Consider the following 24,831-nt stretch of genomic DNA (forward strand, 5'->3'; position numbering starts at 1 on the left):
GCAAAATTAGCTTGATTTAACATATCCTTGTTCTCAACCTCAACTAAATTATTGAAGCTGACAGGAAAAAAAAGAGAAAAAAAAAAAAATCAAGCTTTGCTGATGAGCGCAATGTCAGACAGCCAGGCCAAACAGATTAGATGGAAATTAAAAAAGTTTCCAAAATTGTCTTCACTTCAGAAAACAATTCGGTATCTTCAGAGCATGATGCATCTGATTGTGACAAATCCTGCGGTGTCAAAATTACTTTTTACAGACACAAATTAAACAGAAAGATGAGCTGGAGAGTTATAATGAGCTATTAAGCTTTCTTCCAACAAGTTACCATTGCAAGTTATGAATAGCATTGTCTGGATACCCTCTGAAAAGCCTGCAAGGAGTCTCTGAGACTACTGGCACAGTTCTCAGACTCAGTGTGAGCCTTCCCTTCATCACACTCAATCCCATGCATCAGGTACATCTCCATATCTGAGAAAAGCTAACATTGCATGTGAAGCACCAGCCAGAAGGGTAAGCCTGTGCATTCTCATCAGCTGAGACAGTAGGATACAAATCTTCCTCACTCCATTTCTTCTCAAGTACCTTCCAGTCATGGTCACAATCTCTTGCTGAAACCCACCATCATTGAGAAGGAAGACAAGTACAGGGCTCAGCATCCCAGCTCCCAGCACTAATTTTGTACCCACAGCTGTCTCTCCATGCTTACTTCCAGTTCCTGTCATTCAAATCAAGCAGTAAGGTTGGCAGCCAGACACAGCCCAGCTATGTTAGAGACCCTCTCTCTGTCCACGTCACATCTAGACACATTGATCTCCCCTGGCCTGGGATAACCACTGCCCAAACGGGGCTCCCTTTTCCAGGGAAAAAGGCTCAGCCTGCGGGGTGCTCAGCCACACAGTGAGGGTCCTGGCAAAGTCAAGACAACCTCCCCTCATTCCTAAGCAGTCTCATTAGAGCCTCTTTGCAACACAGGAGGGCAAAGGATCATCCAGCAAACAAAAGGGAACACAAGAGAGGGAAAGAGGGCAGGCCACTTCAGATGGCCCTCTGCAAAACAAAGTGCTCAGAAATGTCAGAGAGGGGGGAAAAAGGCAGTTTTTACAAATGCCTTGTTAAGCGCAAACTGTAGCGACCATCAGTAATCCAAACCCCATTTTTAATTTTGCTAGAGAGACCACAGCTTAGTAAGGCTGAAAGTTCATTATACTTGTATAACTTAACATTTCAGCCTCTCATTTATTTTTTTCTGAACTATTTCACTTCAGTAGTGAAAAGGTTACTATTCTGTGGTGTTGTCATGCACCATGAGTCTGATACCAAAATTCTTCTTTGCAAAAAAAAAACCACCTTAAAGCTTGCTAAAAAATAATTAGTTGGAGCTTTTCTAAACAGTTGTTTTTATATTAAAAACAACAAATCTCTATCTTGAGTCCCTAAACACAGCCACTCAGCTCTTTCATGAATATTCATGTATTAGTCTTGTCAAATTTAGCCCAGTAAATATGCGACCTTACTACAAAACACCCCTTAATCAGCTAACACACGTAACTGCTGCTTGTCAGGGCAGTGGCAATGTGCTTAACATTCATTTTTGTCTGTGCTGTTAAGCAGGGCATTATTTTCCACCTCTCTAATACAACAGCAGAAAGAGCTGGTGACAGCTTGATCAACTGCCTAATGAGATCCGGAAAGCTGAATTACAGTAACCTAGCTCAATGATAAAGCCAAAACAAACCAGCGGATTTCCCAATCTGACTTTACCATTCTTTTATGATTCCTTGGCCACCCACTTTGGCCACACCACTGTGGATGCCTGTGGTATTTGAACACTTCCTTTGGACAGGGAACTCATCAAGTTGTTTTGCCCATCAGAGAGGAGGATGTTTGAGGAAGAGTGCAGGGAACATGTCTATACTGCCACTAGATGTCCCAGATGGTTTCTTTGAAAAGGGGTTGTCTTTCTGGAATCATGCTACTGGATATGACCCCATACATGAACTTAAGGAGAAGCAGGTATAGACCTTACAGTTTTCCTTCTAAGTCCCATGTGCACTACAAAACAGAGCCTGCAGAACTAAATTAGTAACTCTCTCCACTCATTTTCATAGATTTTTACAAGTGACTCAAGTAATGCATCAGAATCTAGTGAGATCTGAGAGGATTTAATCTAAGCCCAGGCTTAGCTCTTCACATACTCAACCTTTTTGCAAGGAACTGTTTTGGTAAACCACTGTCCTATTTTGCTGTGTGGTTTAACCATTCTCAGGCTACCCTGCCCCTCTGATCTGCTAAACAAAGCAAACCTCTCTGTGTCTTACAGCCTTCTTCTCCTCCTAGTCCTTGAGAAGCTCTTGCCTGTTTTTTATGGCGACGATTGTAATTCAAGACCTGTAGGTCTCCTTCTCTGATGTCTTGTTTCACTGGTGGCTGTAGCTCACCCCAGCACTTCAGAAGAAAATATAGAAAAGCACAGTCTTGCTGAGTCACAGACCTTGGATTTTACATAAACAAAATGCATTTAAGGGCCACCTAACACTGTTCACATTTAAGTTGATGGCAGAAACTTTCAAACTAAGCTAAGAGATTGATAGCAACGCTGGTGTTTTTAAAAACCCCAAACATATGAAGCTGCATGATCTTTACAAGAGGTGGAAAAGTTTTCAGAGGGGTGGGAAAGGTTAATTTTAATTCATCACGATTACAAGGAGTTAAAAAAAAAAAACAAAAACAAACTGAAAAAAGGAAACTAAAAAAGGAAGCAGGCTGTTCCCAAAAGCCTGCCATACTGCTTTCAGTGAGAGTTTTGCATGGGGAAGTCCAGGACTCTTCTGCTTGCAGCACTTTATGTAGAGTCCCCAGTCCCTCCTCCTCTGGGGTAAGATGACAGTTTATCTACATTATCTGCAACGTCTCACAGACCAGCTGAAACTACACCTTAAATGGGACCTGCCCAAAGGGAATTCAGTCCCAGTGCACCAAGCTAAAATGATGGATGGCAGAGAGCTTTAAGCCATGGGGGAAATGGTGATGTTAACAAAAAAGGTGGATACACCTTTCTCCATCCCAGTCATACGCCTGCACAGATTATTTCAGGTTCTTTAAACACAGGAGGGATCTTGAGGAAGTAACCAGAGAGGGGAGGGAAAAGCAGCAAGTTCTTCCTAGTAAGGACAAGCCACCCATGGCACCTGCCCTCCTGCTTTGAATTAGCCAGCTCTGTGGTCTGGACTTCAGATCTGACTAGACTAAAACTGGGACTACACTGCTCCTGCCCCTCCAGGCTTCAACAAGTAGTTACCTACATGCTTTGAGTAAGGCAACCTGGATTTTCAGCAGTCTCATTTACAACCTAATTCCAACTTCTAACTTGTACGCTGAATACCTTGTAAAATTCAGAAGGTGAAATTCATACAGGCATAAGCAGCAGACGAAACACAGGAAATTTCTCATCCCTATTCATGCCATATCAGTATGTAGACCGGGGGGCAGACTGCATGTGTCTGATGTATTCTAATTCTAGCTCCTGAACTAAAATTCTCATCCCTGAAACTGTTTGGGTCCTAAAAGCATTTTAAGTGATTTTATTTCTGTCTCTACAGGAAGAAAAAAACCACCAACTCTAAGTCATATTAAATATTTGAACAGAATACTGCAAACCAAGAACAAGACATTTCTAATCTAGGTCATCTTATAAAGACATTAGTGTCACCATGCTAAATTTCTATTCTCCTGAGACAGAGCTGCCATTAGTTAACTCACTGCACTGACACAGATTCTGAGAAAAGCCCCAGGAAATATTTTAGGCTGATTTCTGCAAAGAAAGAAAAACACAAATCACACTTTCAAATGGCTGCACCCAGCCCCACCAGCCCGCTAAATTTCAGATAATGGAACCACACAACACAGCTCGCTCTTGTAGGAAGTAACAACTGATAACATGCCAGCCTTTTTGCAGTTTTTTTTAGGGGAGTGCTATCTGACTCCAGCTTTCATTCAGCTTTCTGTATTAAGAGAGCATAAGTTGGCTGCAGTGCACTCTGAGTTTGCTAAGCAGTGTTTAACAGAGATAAGGGGCAAAGTAAATCATAGGGGAACGTCACTCACCAGCCTCCAGCCACACTCGACTCAGGCTGGGTATGTGCAGTAACCTTCAATCCCAAGTCAACATATCCTTTGCTGTGCAAATCCCATGTTTTTCCATCTCCACAAACTGCTATGCCTTTCTTATTGACCAAGTTTCTCTTTCTCTCCTGGCAATTAATACAGAATCATAGAACGGTTTGGATTGGAAGGGACCTTAAAGATCATCTCGTTCCAACCTCCCTGCCATGGGCAGGGACACATTTCACCAGACCAGGTTGCTCAGAGCCCCATCCAACCTGGCCCTGAATACTTCCTGAGATGGAGCATCCACAACTTCTCTGGGCAGCCTGTTCCAACACCTCAGAACCCTCCAGAATTACTTTACTGGATGTCAAACAGATCCTTCCTGCTAAGCTTCCTGAAGGCTAGGATAGCACAGGACGGGAAGAGGCCCAGGAAGCTATGATTTTGGGGGAAAAAAAAATCAATGTTGCTAAAGATAAGTCAGCTACAGACATTGGAAAGTAAGGAGGAATAAATACTGTGTCCCCTCTCATTTGCTACAAGCATGAGTGCTTGTAGCTATCCAAATACACAAGTTCTCTGACCTGTGTCCTCTGCAGCTTCCCTCCTGGCTACAATACGAGAGACACAGATCCCACCTTTCCAGCGCAATGTCACTTGAAAAGGATTCATCCTTTGCATATGATACAGCAGCATTTACTGGAAAAATAAAGGACAGACTACTTGTTCACTGCAACAAGTAAGGGTTTTTTAATTATGATGAATTATATTTGTTTTTAAAAAGGACGAAAGAAGAATAGCCAGGTGTTGGGCTACTGAAAACAAGTCCTGAAGCACAGAGCATAAGGAAAGCTCTACACCATGTCTACACACTGAACTCAGACCTGCCCTGTTACCAAATGGGTACCCATTAATTATTATTTGTGCCAGCAGCACCAATGCACTCTGACTCGGGGCTGACAGCGAGATGCTCTCTTGCTGTTATCATGAAACATGACTCAGTTTTCATGCCTCCGTGAAGAGCTGTCACATACCTCAGCTTAAAAAAAAATAATAATTCATGGCCTGTCATAAAGGTTAAGGAGTTTTCCTAGCATAAGAACAATTCCCAATGCTGTGTCCACATGCCTCAACTGCAAATTCAGAAACAACCTAAAGAAAAGGAGATTAAGAAATTTATATATATTGAAGATCACACAGCTTTAAAACAGAAGCAAACTCTCAAGAGCTATCACGGACGGATTTACAAAAACAATGGTATCCAGCACCCACAATCATCACTTCACTTCAAACCACTCCATAGTGATATTAAAACTGTGCTTCCAAAAAGTCAACAATTACACCCTGAATTACAGCCTTCAAGTAACACCTGAAGCTTGCCCTATGATGGTGATGTCTCTGCACACCTCTGCTTGGAGTTTATTTTAGAATCTAATTTGCACTATTTTCTAAAGAAATTTAAGAAAATTTGGTAAGAAATTTTATTCTTATAGTCAGAAAGCCAGTTCTCACCTTCATTTCTCCTAATCACTTCTCACAAATTCTGCCGCTCAAACACCCTCACATTTAAAATGTAATTAAGGTGTTCTGGAGAAATGAACAAATACCAAATCTGTTTGCATGATGAGGGGGAAAAAAAACCCACCGAACAAGCTGGAGGTTCCTGAAGCCTGTAAGGGGTAATTTTGCAGGTTTACAGCAGATTGGAATTGTATTACCTAAAGTCAATTAAAGCCGACAGCAAATTAAATGCTGCATTTACAAACTTCCACTAAGGTAACACTGACAATTACAATGAAACTATAAATCAGAAGAAACGAGCATATTTATACTTATGCTATTTTGTTCTGCCAAAGCCATTGCAGGTGTCTCAGACCATGTTTTACATGCAATATGTGCTACAGCAGTTGAGTCTGTAAGTGCTTCCCCCCAAGCTGTCCATCCCCAGGGCTTGGCTCATCGAGGTGCAGACACATACTGCTCTTATTTCCACTGCTCATTTTGAAAAGTGACAAAACGCATACTGGTGCTGGTAAATGTGTCTGGTAAAGGTGTGTGTCGCTGCCTTCAAACTAAATAAAGCACTCACTGCCCTTTGTGGGCAAGCTAGACAGGCAGCAGAAGATTGTCAGGACTGCACACGGCAAAAAAATACATCTACAAAGTATGTCAAATTTGCAGGTGCTCTAAACACATCTCCTAGCACCAAAAATAACCCATGACTTGTTTTTCCAGGCACAGATCTACCAGCCTGAGCTACCGAGTAGGTCTGGATATTTGCTGCATAGTGAAGATCTCCCTTGTAATAGTTCAGCATCTCAGCAGAAGCCACCTGAAATCCCACATCTCCCTTTTCAAAACTGGGGCTCAGAACCACCACGCTTTGCAGTTGGAGATAGCAACATTTTTTCATCCCTCAAAGCCCTTCATAAGGGTGGACCCAACTTCACAGACAAAGAAACAAGCACAAAGCAGCATGTATAAAAGTGTTATGGGACTCATTCACCTGTCAGGTATTTTCAGGTTTTATGCTTTCAACATTTGCAAAGCACTGAAGATATTTCTCCAATATTTTTTGTTGAGTGACAGCATTATTAAATTTCCTAAGTTAATTGGCATTTATAGAAGAATTGGCGATAAGATCTGTAAATGAACTCCTAGCACCTTAACAAATGGAATTATGAGAAGCAAAGAAAAAAATGTTTGTGCTCTCCTCATCATCCTGTTCCACCCGCAAAAGACATTTACGTTAATAGAGAACCTGGCATTCATAAGCCTGTATGGCATCACAGCACTGAAGTCACATCTGCATTCCCACCACCCATTCAAAAAGCAAGAATTTCAAAATCCTTGTTTGTGCTTGCTCTCTGTGATGACTTGTTCATTCTCACTCCCAATTGTCTTCTCATATGGAAGCAAGGGTTGAATCTGTGAACATCAGTCCTGGTCCCTTTCCAAGGCAGGTGCCACAAAATCAAGTCAAGGCCTTATGAAAAATGCCACCTAACTCTGAATCTGGTTGCAAAACCAAAGATGCAAATGTACATACTAAAAACACTTCTCCTTAGAGGCTGTCCCTCAGGGCACCAACTGGACACAAAGATTTACAAATGGAAAATGCACCAAGTGACTGAAAACCACATTCATATCATTGAAGCAGAATTCACTATAGGGGAGTTTCACAGCTCAGGCACTGGAGACAGGGTAGAAAAGGAGATGAAGGACAGAGAACACTGAGCTGTTCAGACACCTCATCCTACATGGACACAGAGCATCCTGGTTCCATCAGAGGACCCTGTGGGAGTCAAAAGCCCAGCTGGGTTAATCACAGCTAATCAAAAGCCAGAAGAGAAGACCCAGGCACTGAGGAAACAAGGATGAATTGCTTTAGGGAATCTTTATGTACACACAGTTCCTACTGCCAAGATAATATTTTATTTCTGTTACCCTCATCTGGACTCCTTGGACTTGCTCCCACACTGGTCTGTGCTTTGAAAACCCAGCCTGAGGGAGAGCTGAGTGGCCCAGGCACTAGTGTTCTCTTCCTTCCTAGGCAGCCGGCATTACTCATGAAATAGCCCCAGTAAAGAAACTGGATCAGTGATTGTTCCCTTTCTAGCGCTGCTGTCTCATACCACAAAAAAATCCAATATACCAAAAATCCTGCCAATGCCCTCAATCACAGAGATGGCACAACAACCTATGTAGTGCTGGGGGAAAATTCTCCTCCCTGCCCCTTCTCCCCATGGGATTGGTTCAGAAATGACAGCACAGTGGTGAGGTGGTCTGCAGCCCTAACACCCACACTTTACAGGGTCCATCACTCAGGTACCAAGCACCACAGCTGTCAGCTGCCCAGTATCCCCAGAGGACAATACACACCCCATATCTAACCAGATAGCACCACATCAGAGAAACAACCAACCATTTTTCAGACCCACAAAACACAGGAAGGAAGGACGCCAGGAAGAAAGGAAGGAAGATAAGGAATAGGCAATTTTATCTTGCTCTAGATACAGAAGATGAAAAGCACTGTGTGCAAAGTACAAAACTGAAGAAACATATACTGATTTTAATATCCAAACCCTTTTAACCGTAAGTTGTTTTTTGCCGCTGTATCTCAGAGAACCACAGATTCAGCAGTATTTCCAGGCTCAGAGTGTAGTTCTGGAAGCACTACATTGTACACGTAGTTTGGCCACCAGGACATGTCCAATGTGAGACTCTGTCTGTAAGCATCATTGCACTGCCACTGCTGATCCCTGAAAGCCATCCCAAGCAGCAGGGAACTCTCTGCAGCCTCCCTCTGACATGGGATTCACTGAGAAAGTTCCTCTGTAGGAAAAGAAGGGTTAACTAATCTCTTTAAAGAACTATAATTAGTCCAACAGGAAAGTCAATTCTGTCTTCCTGATTCAGGAATAGTGAGTGCCAGAAGTCTGAGCAGACAAGCAGAGAGAGCAGATACACACAGCTTTCAAAAGCCAGTCTGCTCTGACACCAGAATTTATATGAGTGACACAGGCTGCTTTGTCTTTAGTAATTTTTTTTATGAAGTATAATCCTTTACTGGTTTTTGCTTGCTTTGTTTTTTAAATCTGTCTAGGAAAACCAATTTATGCCATACTCAACTCTCCAGGATCAGTGATGCTTGAATTTTAAATGCAGATGAGTCTTTTTTTTTCCCTTTTTCAAAGGCCAAGGAAGTCTAGTATTACACAATTACAATAAGTGGATTCTAAATAAGACCTTCAAAAATTAGCAGTTACTTTAGTTGATATATACAGCTTGCTTTGTAGATCTAGTTGAATAAAACATTAAAATGCAATACTGGGTGGGTTTTACCCCCCATGTAAATTTAATTTCATTTATCAGTTCAGCCTCAAGTCAGGAGTTCAATATTTAGTTCCTATATTTAATTACGTTTTCTTTTCATTATGGTCTTTTCCAGATAAATGTTTAATCAGGGTGTTCACTGTAATATAAAAATTACTAGAGTGAAAAAAATGAAGTAGTAATGTTCTCATCCTTATATGCAACATCATATATTAAATTCTAGAAGGTTGATTAAAAAAGGGCAATGATGTCACTGAACGAGGAACTCAATAATAAGCCCTCAAGGAGAAAATGAGCTAAATAGTGGTAAAAATTAACCAGCAGATGAAACCATCATACCTTTTAGAAAGTATCAGGGAGCCATTCATGCTTTAATAAGATGTAATAAAAGCAAAATAATAAATTTAAGTTCAGTGCATCCCAACTTCACGCATACAATACCAGTGACTATCTAAATGGGCCAGGCTTGGAGGTGGAAATACCTGTCCACCTAACAGCAGAATCAGAGCCATTACCTGGCCCCAGCACTTATGCACCAGGTCAGAGACTAGAAGTCTAGTCTTTGTTATTCCAGTACAAAAATTACAATTCTTCATGACCCCAAACTCTTCTGTTCCATAAGATTGCAAAGAAGGACTAAAACTTGGTTTTGACAATGTCTGAGTGATAATAACCATTGCTCCTGCTGTCCTCGCTGTTACCCACCTTTCACTTTGCCTTTTCCCACAGTGAATCACTTTGTTTTCCACAATTATTCAAAGTAAAACTTGCTATGGACCAAACATGTTGGTTACTAGAAAAGAGGCAAATTTACTGTAAAACCTACAGAATAAAAACTCTGTATTTCCTATGTATATCCAGGTAGTACTTTCTGGCTATGACTGTGTAACATATATATCCTCTCCCCTAGCTTTGTCTCGTTTTCAGTTCTGTTTTCTGCACCTCCTTTTCTTTGCTGTAGTCACTGGTGAGGCTGTTTGTTCCTGGAGAAATTAGTCATTTTTAATGGGCACCATCAGTCTTCTATAAATGCCTTGCTTATTGTGAGTAGACTGAATTTCTACAGCTTCTTTTTCCTAGGTCTTGTAGAGGCATGTTGTTCATCAAACTCTAGCTACAGAGGAAGTTGCTTTTTAAACTAGGCACGAGGTAGCTGCTTTGCTTCATAAAGTATGAGTTATTGCTCAGTTTTCAGATTTTTTTTCCCATTTACTGTCAAATAGTTTTTGGACATTTAAACTTCATGCAGCCATATAAATCCTCTGAAAAGATATAACATTAACTGCATGTTTAGACAAGGCTTCTCTAGGAAATGCTGCAAGTTTTTGTTATCCATCAACAGCCTCCAGTTGGTAACCTAAAGAATGCATAGCTTCAATTCTTTCTACCTTGTCTTCTGTGCTTCCCAGAAATTAAAGCAGAGGGCCTTTCCATCTTTAATTGGGAGCTGTCAGGTCACAGTCACACACACTGAGGCTGTTATGAAAGTTCAGTCACCTTAGCTTTCATGGACTTGAAAAGATAAAGACTGAAATCTGCAACTTCAGAACTGCCTCTGATCTGGAGATCTGAACTGCCAGAGTGTTTCGGCATTTCTTTTTCCCCAAGTCCAAAACTCACTTTGTCTTAGGGTTCTGGCAAGCCATGGTGGGAGAGAGCTGTGACAGCCTAAGGTGATGTCCCCAAGCACCTACTGTGCACCTCTCCAGCAGCAGGGACACCAGAACAAGGCACGTGCCACATCTGCAGCCTCCCAGCCACCTGCAGCACAGCAAAGCAGTCCTGGGAGAAGGGCAGTCCCACCTCCCCCCATACCTGCTCTATAGCCAGCAGCTCCCCGACAGACTCCTCTGGCACCTATGACAGTTATGGAAAACAATTCTGGGGAGCTGCATCCTACTCTTCAGGAGGCAATGAGTATTTTTTTGCAGGTTTGAGTCTGGGCAGCTCAATGAGCAGCCCAGCACATGCTAGCGCTAGTGTGCAGGATGAGGGAGGAATGCAGGGCAAGGAGCAAGCAAGGGCCCAGGCCCATCCCTTCCAGCCAGCCAGCACCTCAGCTCACTGCTAATGTGAAACCTTACTGGCACTTCAGTCGGGCTGTGCCAGAAGGGACAAGCTTTTGCTACAGCATCAACAGCACTGGCAAGCCATCCCTTCTGTTCTCACCAGTCTTGGGGCAAAATCCACCAGAAAAATGTTTAAGGCAAGCCACGAACCTGTAGCTGAAAGGGAGGAATTCCTTACACTACAATCAAATCTGCCAGAACTTGTCCATCAGAGCCTTTACATGGGGCAAAAAAGATTCCTCTCTTGCAAGGGTTCAACCCAGTTAAAATGAATATTGAGAAAAATTGAAGAAATGCCCTGTGCTGGATTGCTGTTAATGCTTTCAAAATCAACACCAAGGTTCACTGATGCAACTTGGCATTCCGAGTGTAGCTTTGGAAAAGGGAGAATGCTTTGGCCACTAACCTAAAATATTTTCAAGGACTAAGATCCAACGGAAAGCAGGTTTAAGAGCCCTGCTTTCTTAAAAAACACTTAAACAACAGTATTTTGTTACTTTGATTGCTTACAAAAAACCCTGCCATATATGGATGCAAATTATATACAGACTTCTTGTAAAGACAACCTCAAGTACCTGGAGGAGTTAAAGCCTTAAGGATGACTGCTGACCTAGCTCAGGGCTGTCTGGGACAACTTTGGGACATTTCTTTTCTGTGATTATTTTATTTTCTTCCATGTCAGCAACTCCCTCAGCTTCTCTTGAGATCTCCAAAAAGATTGATGGGAAAGAGGTTGAGGGAAAGATATGTAAACAGGGAAAAAAAGAAAGCAACCTTCAAAAAACCAAACAGCAGCAGTACCTGCAAAGGACACACACATCATGAAAGTAAAAGCCCTAGCCCAATAAACTTTAGTTTCAACAGGCTTCACAGTTTAACCCCAAAGGGAAAAGATCCAGCATATACATGGAAGGCAACAAACAACTCTGAGAGGCAGTTTGCAATCTCTTCCCCATATAGGCATAAAGTCTGGACAAAATAAACCACATGAAGTTCATTTTTTTAAGTGGCAAAAATTAATTTTCATAAAGTAACTAGGAAGGCACAAGACAGATGTTAAAGAACACTCAGCTCTTCCCTATCAGATCATCCAGCTTGCATCCAGCCCATATAAATGACAAACAAATCTATCACATAAGCATTACCCAGTGACCTGGATCAGCATCCATATTCCTAAAAAGGACATCTCTTCATAGAAAATTCAAACCAAAAGAGAGCTTAATTTATTAGAAAAGCAAAACATGGAGAACAAAAAACAACTGTGGTGCTGTCTCTGCATGCCTTTGACCAATACAAACCATGTCTAGATGCAAGCATCTCATGTTAAGGTGACTTTACAGTCCAAGACCACACAGCTGGCATTGGTCCCAAGCACTAATCTCATTTTCAAGAAATTACAATTACTGCTACACATGAGTGCAATTCTCTTAGGTGGTAACTAAATTTAACCAGATTTTCCCAATATGAAATAGCTAAATAAGTAAAGCAGCACAGAAGAGAGCAGTAGAATGAGAAAAAATGAGTTTTTATCTACAGAAAATATGGTTCTTATTTACTCATCTCTTACAAACACTCCAAGAAAATGCTCTGCTGAGCATTAAAATGCTGTAAGGCACTGAAGACAATCATCTCTTGTGTATGAACCATTCAGCTGAGGGAGAAAGAAAATTATATTCCACATTTAGTTTTGCTGATGTGCCCGCATAAACAAAAACATCCTAGTAAAGACTAGAAGGAGTTGAAGATTTTTAAATGCTTTTGTTGGGGGTTACTTTTGATTTTAGTCTGTGCCGTTCACTGAATAAAGTAAAATACAGCAGCACTAAATGTGGGAAGCAAAAAAAGAAAGTTTAAAATCAGAAAACCTCCACATGCCTTGGGCTGAGATGTTAACATAAATTTCTCATGTAAGCAGGATATCACATAATCACATATGTGATTCAGATGTGGATATATGCATATGTGGATATATGCATATGTGGATATGCACTGTGTACCTTCACCCCATTCCACAGGGTCATCCTAGACCAGACAGCTAAGCTAAAGACACTAATGGAGTAGGATTAACCTACAGGAAAAATATTTGCTTTTGCTTTTACAGAAATATGTTATTCCTCCTCAAAGACTTACACTTCACAGCCGAGATCCTGTGATTTACTGCTGGGCCAAGAACAACTCTTGTACTCACCAGACCCTCAGGTCTTTAATGTTTTATTTGGATGCTTTTCAGAGCTGGAGGAAAACCCCTGGGATAACTAGTAGAAAAACCAACTGAGACAAAGGAACTGTGCCCAGGAATGCCAGCAAAATGCAAGGGTACCAGCGGGTGTGCTATAGCAGCCAACTACATCAATACAGAAATCTCTGCTGTTCAGACAGTCTCACACACTTAGCCAGCACCTTTGTACTCTTTGCATGTCCTGGGTATGTCAGGCATCCATCCATCCATCCATCCCCTTGAGTCTCCCTCAGGTAATCCACCTCTGCAGACAGCTCATATTGCAACAACTTTTTCCAAACTTGCCAAGGACATGCATGTCAGATACAGAAGCTTCTCTGCAAATTATATTTGTGAGTACCCAAGCCAAGAAAGATTTCAGACCTGAACCAACAGCAAATTCTGCCCCTGTAAGTGTTGTGACAATAAACCCATCAGCTCCTGGGCCTCAGGCTGCAAGTGTTGGTTAACTGAGGAAGATCAGATGAAAAGCCAATGCCGACAGAGCTGTGACTCATAACTCTCACCTCAGCCAAGAGAGTCCTGACAAAAACATCACAGGACCAGAAAGAGCAAGGAATCGTTTGTCATCACACAAAATAAAAGATAACAGACACTGAGATCTTATATTTTTAAAAAGAGCACGAGACTGCCATGTGAAAGTGTGATACTAATTACTCTGTTTCAAGAACCCTTCAGAGTAATGGACAGAAGGGAGACAGGAGAGAGACAGAGAGTAATTAAGCATTCGTAATTATTATTTTTAACCAAAAGAGCGCTCTGTTGCAGGGCTGAGCCTCGGCAGGGCAGCAGGGGCTCCTCAGCAGGGGCCACTGGAGCTAGGGCTCAGCTGGCCACAGCTCCAGAGCAGCGTGGACAAGAGCAGCGTGGCTCTGCCAGGCAGCGAGTCTCCAGGCCAGCCCACGGAGCGGCGAGAGGAACCTGGCACGTGGCCTGCACCACCTTCACTACCAGCTATTATAATGCATTACTGGCAAAGCTCCTGCAGCCAGAGAAAGACAGGAGGAAAATTAACTCAGGTTTCATAAACACTGTAGGGTGAACATGATTTCAGATAGAGATCAAATAGAAATACCCAGTTTTTTCTTAAAGAGACAGCTAACTTCTAGGTAACAGCATTCAGATCTTAAAGTCATGAGGTCTCCCACAGCTTTTCCTTATGTCTATCTAAGAGGTCTGAGGAGGAGGTTTTTTTCCTCCCCTGTTTCAAACACAGGATCACAATGTGTCAGATGACACTAGAACAAAAAGAAAATAGGGATAGGTGTATTACTGACGGCAGGTATCTGTTACAGCCCAGCCAGCCAGTATCCTTTGCATCAGATAACCTTTCAGCCAAGATAAACAGCATAACCAGGGCAAGCGTGTTTGTAGGGTCAGGATACAACCAGAAACCCACACAGAGAGTTTGGAAAACTTCACCCCTGTGTAAGAGTGCTGCCGAGAGCATATGGATATATAACAGGCCACAACTGTAAATCAGAAGAATAAAAAACTACGAAAATGCACCATCTGAAGAATAGCAAGGTAAACCTTAGCTTGCAAGTTTGGCCCACATCCTATGTTTCATTAATAAGTTATTAGAAAAGACATTCTGAGCCTTGAACCATGTCTCAAAATCATCAGCAATTCAATTTTTTGTGCAACGCCATCAAGATTCTCCACTCATACAGGTGCCCCTCTCAGAAGGTAGTAAAATTAATCCCTCGATTTTGACAGTTTGTCAGTAGAAAGTTCCTGCTGTAAATTACACTTGCTGTAACAGACAGTTTGTGCTACTCCAGCCCAAAGTTTCTCCCCAGCATGTTGTTGACAAGGTAATGAAAATGCATGCATTGCTCAGTTTAATGCTTCCTTTAGAGTGGCAAGACGAACTGCAAAAGGTGACATCTCAGAATGTTTTGATAAAGCAAGGAATCAAAGAAAGCAGCAAACACACAAGAAATGAACATAAGCCATATCAAAAGACAGAAAGTAGTACGAAGGGACAACTCATCCACTTTGCTTCAAATTCCTGTTTTGATGGGTAAGTATAACCTCCAGCAATCTGTTTCATGAACAGTTTGAGTTGGAAGGGACTGTTAAAGGTCTCTAGTACAACCCTCCTGTAATGAACAGAGCATCCTCAACTACATCAGGTTGCTCAGAGCCCTGTCCAACCTAACCTTATGTTATCACGGATAATCTTATGTTATCACAGATCAGGTGTGTACCACCTTTCCAAGCAACCCACGACAGTGTTTCACCAACCCCATTACAAAAAAACTCCTTCCTTATACCATATCTAAATTTACCTCTTTTAGTTTAAAACCATTACCCTCTGTCCCATTGCAACAGGCCCCCAAGGGCCTTTTGGAGGGGAATTGCAGTGCAAGAGGCTGCTATCAAAATAAGTCCCATTTGAAGCAAGACTAAACTCTGAAGACAAGGAGGAAATAAATCCTCTGAGTTACTGTGGGCTAAAGCTAAATGCCAGGACATTTCACAGGATAAGACAGTCAAAATATATACAAAAAAAAAAAAAAAAAAAAAAGGCATGAATTCTCCATGAGACAGAAAAACAAGAGATAAAGGAGGCCACAGGAAATACTGGTCTTGTTTCCAAACAGCATGGACGCAGGCTGTGGCAGAATGGAACCAAAACATCCTCACACTCCCGGAATTCTGCATTAGGCAAAGCTGTAAGATGAGGACGTTGCAGAGAGGAGTCATGTAAACAGCAAATAGACCAATTCTATAGTATCTGCTGACAAAATCACACCTACAGGACCTGTTTACCTCGAGCTGGTGAATGAATTAGTGGGAGGGAGACAGAAATCATGAGTCCCCCTGCAACAGTCAAATTAACGTCAAAAACTATGAACACCCTCCAGGGAATTTCCACTTTGCACACACTTCCCAATTACTTTACAGCACTCACATTTCAGCATAGAGGAGTAAAAGAAAAGAGGGCTCTGTCCCAGCTTACATTCCTATTAACACATGACAAGTCTGAAGATTCCAACTTCCTTTCAGGTGTTCATCCATGAATCCACCCACCTGCATTCCTACAAATATCCAAGAACATCCAGAGCAGATTGGCATCTGAACACTCCCATAAACACTGTGTCAAAACGAAAGCTTTTGCCTTGCTAGCTTTGGCCAAGATGATGTTAGCGGAGCATGCCACTGTTAGACCTGAAACTGAATCCAGGCCGCTGTCATTACCAGAACAAGCAGATCAGTTTTCCATGTTGACAGATGCTCAAAAATCTTAACAGGCATAAGAAAGAGGAAAAAAAAATTAAAGAAAGGCAACAAGATGCCAAAGATTGATCAGATCAGAGATGGAAAGCCACCAACCCATACAGCAACACTTGTATTTGTCATTTGTGACAGTTATCAGACACCTTGACAATTGCTCTTTGCCATTAAGCAGAAAGACAGTATTTCATGAAGGGAAAATGCTGACACTGAGGAGATCTTGCTGGGTGGTGAACAAGGAAGCTGTGGCTGACATGGCTGAGGCAGAGGTTCTCCAAGGGCACAGTGCTCAGCAAAGCCACCTTGCATTCCCATCTAGAGTGCAGCCTGCTGTTTCCCTGCCCTCAGACCTTTTCTGTCACACATGCTTCACCAAGTCCACATTCATTTTACTCTTCCCACGTCTTCCTGAAAGAAGAACCTAATCCCGTATTGGTAGAGACAGGCTATTATTATTATCTACAGGAAAAACAAAAGATACTCATCTTATCTAAGGCTCAGTGTAAACAATGGGTAAGGAGAAGGGAAACGGAGACCAAACCACAGCGCTACCATTCTCTGCAGCTGTCACAAATACCAAAGGTCTCAGAGCCTTGTCCCCTTTCTGCAGGCAGGGAAGCACAGAGGTGAGGGTGGGACACTGTCCCAGGAAGGGCAAAGGCAGAGCCCATCACCATCTACAGCAGGATCTGCAGACAGCACTGCTTGTACAACCCACGGTTATCTCAGGCAGTGCTTCCAGGACATGGAGATCAGCAGCTGAATGAATCATGATTTCCATCACATAAAAAGGAGAAAAGGAAAAACATTTCCCATTCCACAGGCGAGCAATTTCAGCCACACCACGCTCATATGATTTCAGCTACAGGGACACTGTGTAGTCAGATCCAGCCCAGCCCGGATCCAAGTTAATTGCTTCCTCGGACATCGCCAAGAGGAGCAGTGCAGTCAGGGATGTTTATGGCACCTTCAGGGACTTGCATGAGGACAGAAGCCCTTGGCACAGCAGACAGCAGAGCGAGAGCTACCTGCCACCGTGCCTGTCCCACAACACACACTCCTCTCCAGGGAAAAATGAGCATGTCCTGCTGGGAGAAGCTCTTGTGGTGTTTTGTATTTGAATGCCAGCTGGCACAGTAACAGCCTAATTCATGATGAGGGCACGATACAACAAACCATCCCCATGTTTGTTTGTCAGTTTTCCCTAAAAAGAAAGACAAATCTATTGCTTTCTCTACAAAATAAAATGAAAAAAATCAGGCAAACTATGTTTACGCAGACTTTATTGCAGGAACAACTAGGTAGGACAATATTTCAAAAGAAAGACAAAATCCTAGATGTAGACCCTTATTTGACAACTGTTTCCCTTATTTCTTTCTAAATAAACCAAAAACACAACAAAAGCTCTTCTTGAAATACAAAATTTCTTGTTGATTCTGAGGTGATAGAGAGAGGACTTCGAGGACAACAGAAATCTTTTGTGAAAGGCCACAGGGAAGAGCAATATGTTAGTGTCAGGTAAGAATTCAAGCAACAAATCTCAAGGGGAATATGGGTCTCCAGAAGTTCAATTGGTCAGTAAGCTTCAGCTGCATGAAGAAAATGTTCAAGACAAACAAAACACATCAATTTTCAAAGTCGGGTTCGTGAGGCAGCTCCATCACTTCATTATGCTGGAAAACAGCAGTAGGAAAGACATAGTCATTTCTAAATGTTTTTCCACCACTTCTTGCTTGACAGCACAGAATCACTTTTCACAGGTGGCCATTTCAGACCTGAAACAAAATTAGATGTGCTGTAACCAGGATTTTCACTTTCTTCTGAAGGTCTTCAAGTTGCTTCCTTCCAGCACAGCTTTGCTGGCATAAAAGGAAGGATATGCTGCAATATAGTCACATCTACTTGCAATTATCTATTTGCTTCAAAATACTAGCAAAACATCTTGGGTGGAGGAAGGAGGTGACAAATCATCTCAGGGGTGGCGAGAGGAGGATGAGAATTTCCATTACAAACTACTTGTTAGGTAGTCCCACCCCAAAAAACGTCATGCTGCTATACTAGGATGTGAGAAAAGAAAGCTCATGGTTTGTGTGTGTCAAATTGCAAGAGCAACATTCACATTATTTTTTTGGCTCACATCCAAAACCTGCATGAACACCATCAACTCCTAAAATCCTTAAAAGTGACCCTTGTATTTCAGTCCAGCTTGAACAGAGCTTTAGATCAGAGCTTCTTTCAGACATTGGAATAGTCTTCAATAAGTATTTTCACACACCATAAGCTTTCTTACTTTCAGTCCCAACTATAGAAACAGGCAAGAAAAAGGTATGAAGTAGTTTTTCAAGTATTTTTTTACTCTAGTAGATGCCCTATTAAAAACCCTCACAGTTGTAAGAAGGTCTAGAACAAATAAATTATTTGACTCATAGATTAGATAACCATAAAATATTTAAGGATGAGAGACACTGACGTTCATCAAGAGACTTAAAACAAGAGAGTCAAGTCAGGCAGTCTACTTTACAGAGGCCACCTTTTTCTGTCTGGATCTGTAACCTACTTCTGACATGTGAAAAACTATCCTTCACTCTTCCAGATGAAGTAGTTTCTTTAAAGTTAAAAATCACTATTTAGGAAAAACTATTTTGAGCATATAGATTATGTTACACACAAAGTAACCCATACCTGAAATCTTGCTAAATCAATTTTTAATAAATTGAGGCCTACCACTACATCACTGGATTACATACATTTATTCTTTTTTCCTTCAGAAACTGAAGCCATAGGAGAATTTCAGTCTCTGTCTCTCCTTCAGTTTTCATACATGAATTAAAAAAAAAAAAGAGCTGCTGTTAAATTTTAAAATTTCATTGAGTAATGCCAGGGTAGATTCCAGCTCAGTAAACAATAACCAGGGAATACAACAGACATGGTCACAAATTCCCTCGGCAGATCCAGCATGCCAAACAAATGTCTGCAGGTCTCCACCAACAAAACCAAAACAAAACAAAGCAAAAAAACTAGTAAATTAAGCTATGCTTAACTTGATTATATGCAGCAAAAAAGCATGGGTATTTCCTCTGCCAAAAACATCAGGCATTCCGATAAACAGCAAGCAATGGCAAGTAGCCAAAAAAATGCATTGTAAATAGCAAGAGCATTTTTCACTACCGAAAGACAACAGTGAAATGAGCTGGACTCCCGGAATCCAGCTGGGAAGAGATTTTTACAGAAGCACATTCATGGATTTTGAAGTTTATAACTTCAAACATGTACATATGAAAAGGTTAATGTTCTTCTGTTTCTTCCCTTTGGAGGTCACGAAGCAGGCAAGAATAAAGCACTCTTTGATACTATCACAGCCTACACGGAGAGGCTATTTGACAGTATGAAGCTGTCTGCAGAAAGACTAATTTTCTTTAGAGCAAATCCCAAAGTCTTCTATGAACTCTTCACATAATAAACATATATTTCATATTTTTCAAGATAAAATCTGAGGAAAAAAATCAGGTTCTAAAGGGTGTAAGTCCTTGAATTCCTGTGTTAAATTATAAGCATTAATCAGTGTTTCAAGTTAGACCTAAAAAAACATATTTTAAGAAAATACAGCTTTGTAGCCTTTGCAGATGAATTTGCTTGGGTCTTTCCCCTCTCCCAACATACATATGAGCCTTTACATCCCAGCAATAATTTTAAATAAGTCTTGAAAACAGCATCTCCTTGTGTTGCAATGTGTTCTGGGGAAAATGGAAAAGTTTCAATGTAATAACAAATGATGTGTCAAGGTGTAACCGTGTTTACTATATTTCACATAAAGCTCAGCTTTTCCATAGCAAAATCTCATGCTACATAAAGTTTCCATCAGTTTCTGTTCCAAACACTGTCCACAGACTCTCTCGATGACATCCAACACTCACTCATTCCTATCTATCCCTACTGCACAGCAGGGAAACCAAAGACCTGAAGGACAACTGCATGTCACAGGAGGACTGCGAAGAGCTGAACTGTGAGACTGTTATCCATTATATGGCAGAGCCAAAAATAATTCTGCATTTCACTGAGACATCACCATGAGAAGAGAGAGCACCCGATTCCCCTGCAAGTAATGGAGTGTTATCTAACAGGGTCAGTATTTCAAACTGGGGATTGCAAACACACTGCTGGCTTGGTTTTTTCCACTTCCTCCCCCTTTCACTGTGGCTGAGAGTGGCTGTGGGAAGTATGTGTGCACACTACAGAGAGCATCCCAGAAGAAGCCCGGCCTGAGAAGCAATGCCAGGACACACTGCCAGGCTGGCAGGTCTGCTGAGCTCTCATGTCACAGCTGAATGGCCATGGCTTCACAGGGATCCAAAGGTCATGGTCTTGGTTTCAGCTCTCCCAAATCATGTCAAAAAACACAGGAGAGCAAAACAAAGACCAGAAGACTCTCCCTCTCCAGGAGGTAGGCAGAAACCAAAATACGTCACAGTTCTGGGTTTTATCCCTTGCTTATTGAAAGAAATTTCTCCCCCTCCCCACAGCCCTCTTCCTTCACCTCTAGTCCTTAGGCAGCTTCATTTAGTTGATACCTGGGAACTGGGCTTCATTCAGCACCTTAAAATCAGCTTGCTTAGACTGCTCCTTCAGGCACTGGCAAACTTTTTAACAAATAAGCACTTGCCTGTTAAGCTGAAGATGGAAAAACTATAAAATGAATTACTTATCTAATACCTTGCTGGTTGAGCTGGTTTTTGTTAACATCTTGAAGAAAGGCTTGGTAGCAGCTTGGCATTTTTGCCTGTTTCTGTGCAGGCTGTGTGCAGCTCTGTAGGGAGAGCAGGGGAGGATTATCAACAGCCCTGGGCACCCACAGAGGCCACCTCTGCCACCAGTGACCTTCAGAGAGCAGGAGAGATGGAGCATCGGCACCACAGCCTGGGGAGAGCAGTGGTGTGTTCACCATGACAACCGGGATGAGGAAGTTTTTACCTGATGAAAAATTAATGCTATTGCAACTGTAGTGGCCATTTACCCCTGTGTTTTTATTCACTAGCATTTTAAAGAGAAATAGGAATCAAGGGGGGAAGAATGGAAGGGATGGAGAAGTAGGAGCTCAGGTCTTTTTGCAGAAGAAAAACCCCACACCACACAACTCTATTCTGGTGAAAGAAAAAAATTAGAGAAGTTATTTGAACTTCTGTGTGCATTCATCTCCACATAGCAAGCAAGGACTCCCAACAATTCCCAAGGCAATACAAGCCTACAAATTGCATGTGTGCTTTGAAGCAAGCACTGAGTTTACAAGGCAGACAGAAAACATCTTCAAAGTCTCAAATGAAAGGCTTGAGTTTTCCAGAGTTAAAGGAAAGTAAACATACACAAAGAAGTCAACTTTTTTTCTGGAAGTCATGCCTTTTCCCTTTTGCAACTAAAAAAGGATCAATATTTTTAAAACACTAATAAATGTTCACATAAGGCCTGAAATACTGGGATCACAACAATAACAACAACATTAACAGAGTTGGCATTTAAACAAGAACGGGCAGAAATCGTTTGTCATTTTCTTGTATTTAAACCAAATAGCTGCGAGGGCAGCATCAGTCTTAAAATACGGAAGTAAAACAATATCAAAGTAGTCATTAACAACAAAGTAGCCTCAAGAATGACATCATCAGGTAATCATGACTAAGAAGCTTGAACTGCAAAATCTGAAGTTGCATTACTTATTCTGTTTGGGGATTTTAATTATTATTATTATTATTATTTATTTCACCTTTAACTAATTATTTTGAAGGCATTTGAAACTAGCCAATTCTCCTGAATGTTGCTGAGAGCTCATTGTCAATTGAACTCATATAGGAAGGAAACAATGAAGTGTCTGTCTCTCAGGAAGCATGTTAACCTTTAACATCCACAGTATGACCCTCCTCCTCCTGGCACAGTGAAGGGGGATCAAAAAACTGGACAGAACTTCTGAAAAGCAACAATTAGCAGAGCACAGAGCATCTGTACAAATGTCATATCCCACCTAATCACTCCCATACACTTTCCGTGTCTGCTGTGCAGCTCTCGCCTCACCACAGACAGATCCTCTGCCCACACAGAGCCAATTATGAGTTTCTTAGTCACTCAGAAATTATGCCAAGAAGAATTTACCCTGTAACTTTCTGCTGGGGTGGACGACTCAGCTTCTCTTTCAACATGGACAGAGGCAGACAGTTTTGAAAATGGCCAGCAATTACTGAGATCCTTTCACTGCATTTCCTTAGGTCAAGAAATTTGTTGTATCTAGAAGTAAAAACTTTATCAAAAATGTGCCACATTTTATACATGTACATATATTTTATATACGTACGTATATTTGTTATATATACACCACAAACATATTTTGAAAACTATCTCCAAAGTTAGATGTCAGGCCTTAATCCAACTCAAACAACTGGAGCATATGAGAAAACCTTTGTGGATGGGAAGATCATCCTCCATCTGTGTTCCTTCAGCAACCTTGCACCTTCCTCACAGTTTCTGAACTTGACCACTATGAGGAGTGGGACAATGGATTAGAAGTGGATCCAACTCAATCAGATACTTCTTACACCCTTTCATCCATGAGGGTCTCTGCAGGGAAGAGCAGGGGCAGTTAGCTGGGGACAGGCTGTTCGGGGCTTCTTCTGCGAAGTCTCTTCTGGGACTTGGTGTCACACAGAAAGTGTAAAGATGGCTGAAGGGAGTGTCTGAGGTATAAAGCACTGTCATGTCCTGAGTGGTAGAAAAAGGCAATTAAACCCGAAAACTGTGACCAGAGAACTGTAATTCTGTTAGAACAAGCAAACTGTGTTTACCGTACATATGGCATTGTTAAGGCTTTATTAACGCTGTCTGGTATTCAAATTTTATCAGTCAGTAGGTGAGATACATTTCAGATGAGAATCTTATGCTTCTGATATTTAAACTGCAAAGATAATTGGAAAAGATAGCTGCAGTCAACTATCACAAATAAATACCTTATTGTAAAATAAAACCACATACACTCTTTTCCTGTATAAAAAAGTACTGTTTTGCAACAAGTATTTGAAGTAACAGATTCCATTCTGCCATAATATACAGTAGTGGATTGGGGATCTCATCATTCTGCACAGCTATTGCATCACAACAGAGCAAAGACAGTAGAGTACAGGGTATATATAGTATACAGTATTCAAGAGAAAATTATATATTATAGTTTCACTACATCATTGGCACCACATATCATGACTATGCCAGAAAAACGAGCTTGGGCTGCTGCTCCAAGTGTGTACCAGTGCTGCTGTTAAACAGGCAGGGAGGAGCAGCTCTGCGGGTGCCCTGGGCACTCAGGCTCCCTCCCTGGTCACAGAGCAGCCAGTTCTGTACCAGACACTCCCAGCCCTCACTGGCTACAGGGCAACATCCACAGACTGGTCCTTAGGGCTGCCCTCCCCTAAAGGCAGACTCAGGTTTTATGTGCCTTTTTAAAGATTTCAAAGCTCCCTGTCCAGTATTCCTTCGGTAGACACACAGCATCAGACTCTCCTGAGGCTGATGCAGGGAAATCCAAACACTAGCAAAATCCACTGCATTTCCACAAATCTCCCTCGAAGGTGGTTTTTTTGGGTTTTGGGTTTTTTTTTTCCTGAGAACAGCAGCTAAACCACTGTAAAAGTCAGGTACCATGCAAAGCCACTGAAATGCAACTTCTGTTAATATATGTTCCTGGAAACCCAAAGGCACTCTTTACAATTATTCTTAGAACAAGCATAGCAGCATAACTAACTTATTTTATATCATGTGCTGTTTAAACCTAAGGCTATTGGTTAAGGCCAAATTGCTACATCAGGAAAAAAGTTACAGAAGACACAGCGCTTTTAACATCTATGCACCTGCTGAACTTCAATGACAAGTCAAGCCTTGCTTATGCACATATAAAAATTTAAGAGATTGGCATGACTAACATGAGTGAATACATTCATTGGGATGCACCAGGAGAGAAAGAGGAACTGCACTATTTTGTCTGGGATAACTTTAATAACCAGCTTGCTCTGAAAAGCAGCGACAGAAATGCAAACCACCTGGTTTGGCTGGATGCCTGCATTGCAGGGCACTTGACCCCAGGACTTCCTGAGGTCCCTGCCATACTGGATCTCCAACAACAGCCTGGATGAGTAACAACCCAGCAGCACTGACACACAGCACTGGGGTTACAAACAACTTCCTCTGCTGAGACATCTCCTGCTGTAATTACAGCTGAGGCGAGCAGCAGGGCAGGGCACGCCAGCGCCCTGTATTCAGCACCACTTACCCTGTGTGCATCCATTAGCCACCCCAGACCAATCCTGCTCT

General features: G+C 41.7%; 1 protein-coding gene across 6 annotated transcripts in view; it reads right to left on the reverse strand.

Annotated features, from left to right (window-relative positions):
- ANKRD44 (ankyrin repeat domain 44) overlaps positions 1-24,831 on the reverse strand; it is a 131,798-nt gene that overhangs the window by 80,642 nt on the left and 26,325 nt on the right. The window lies entirely within an intron of this gene.

This window comes from Lichenostomus cassidix, chromosome 7 (assembly GCF_008360975.1).
Source record: "Lichenostomus cassidix isolate B80296 chromosome 7, HeHo_3.0, whole genome shotgun sequence".
NCBI classification, from domain to species: domain Eukaryota; kingdom Metazoa; phylum Chordata; class Aves; order Passeriformes; family Meliphagidae; genus Lichenostomus; species Lichenostomus cassidix.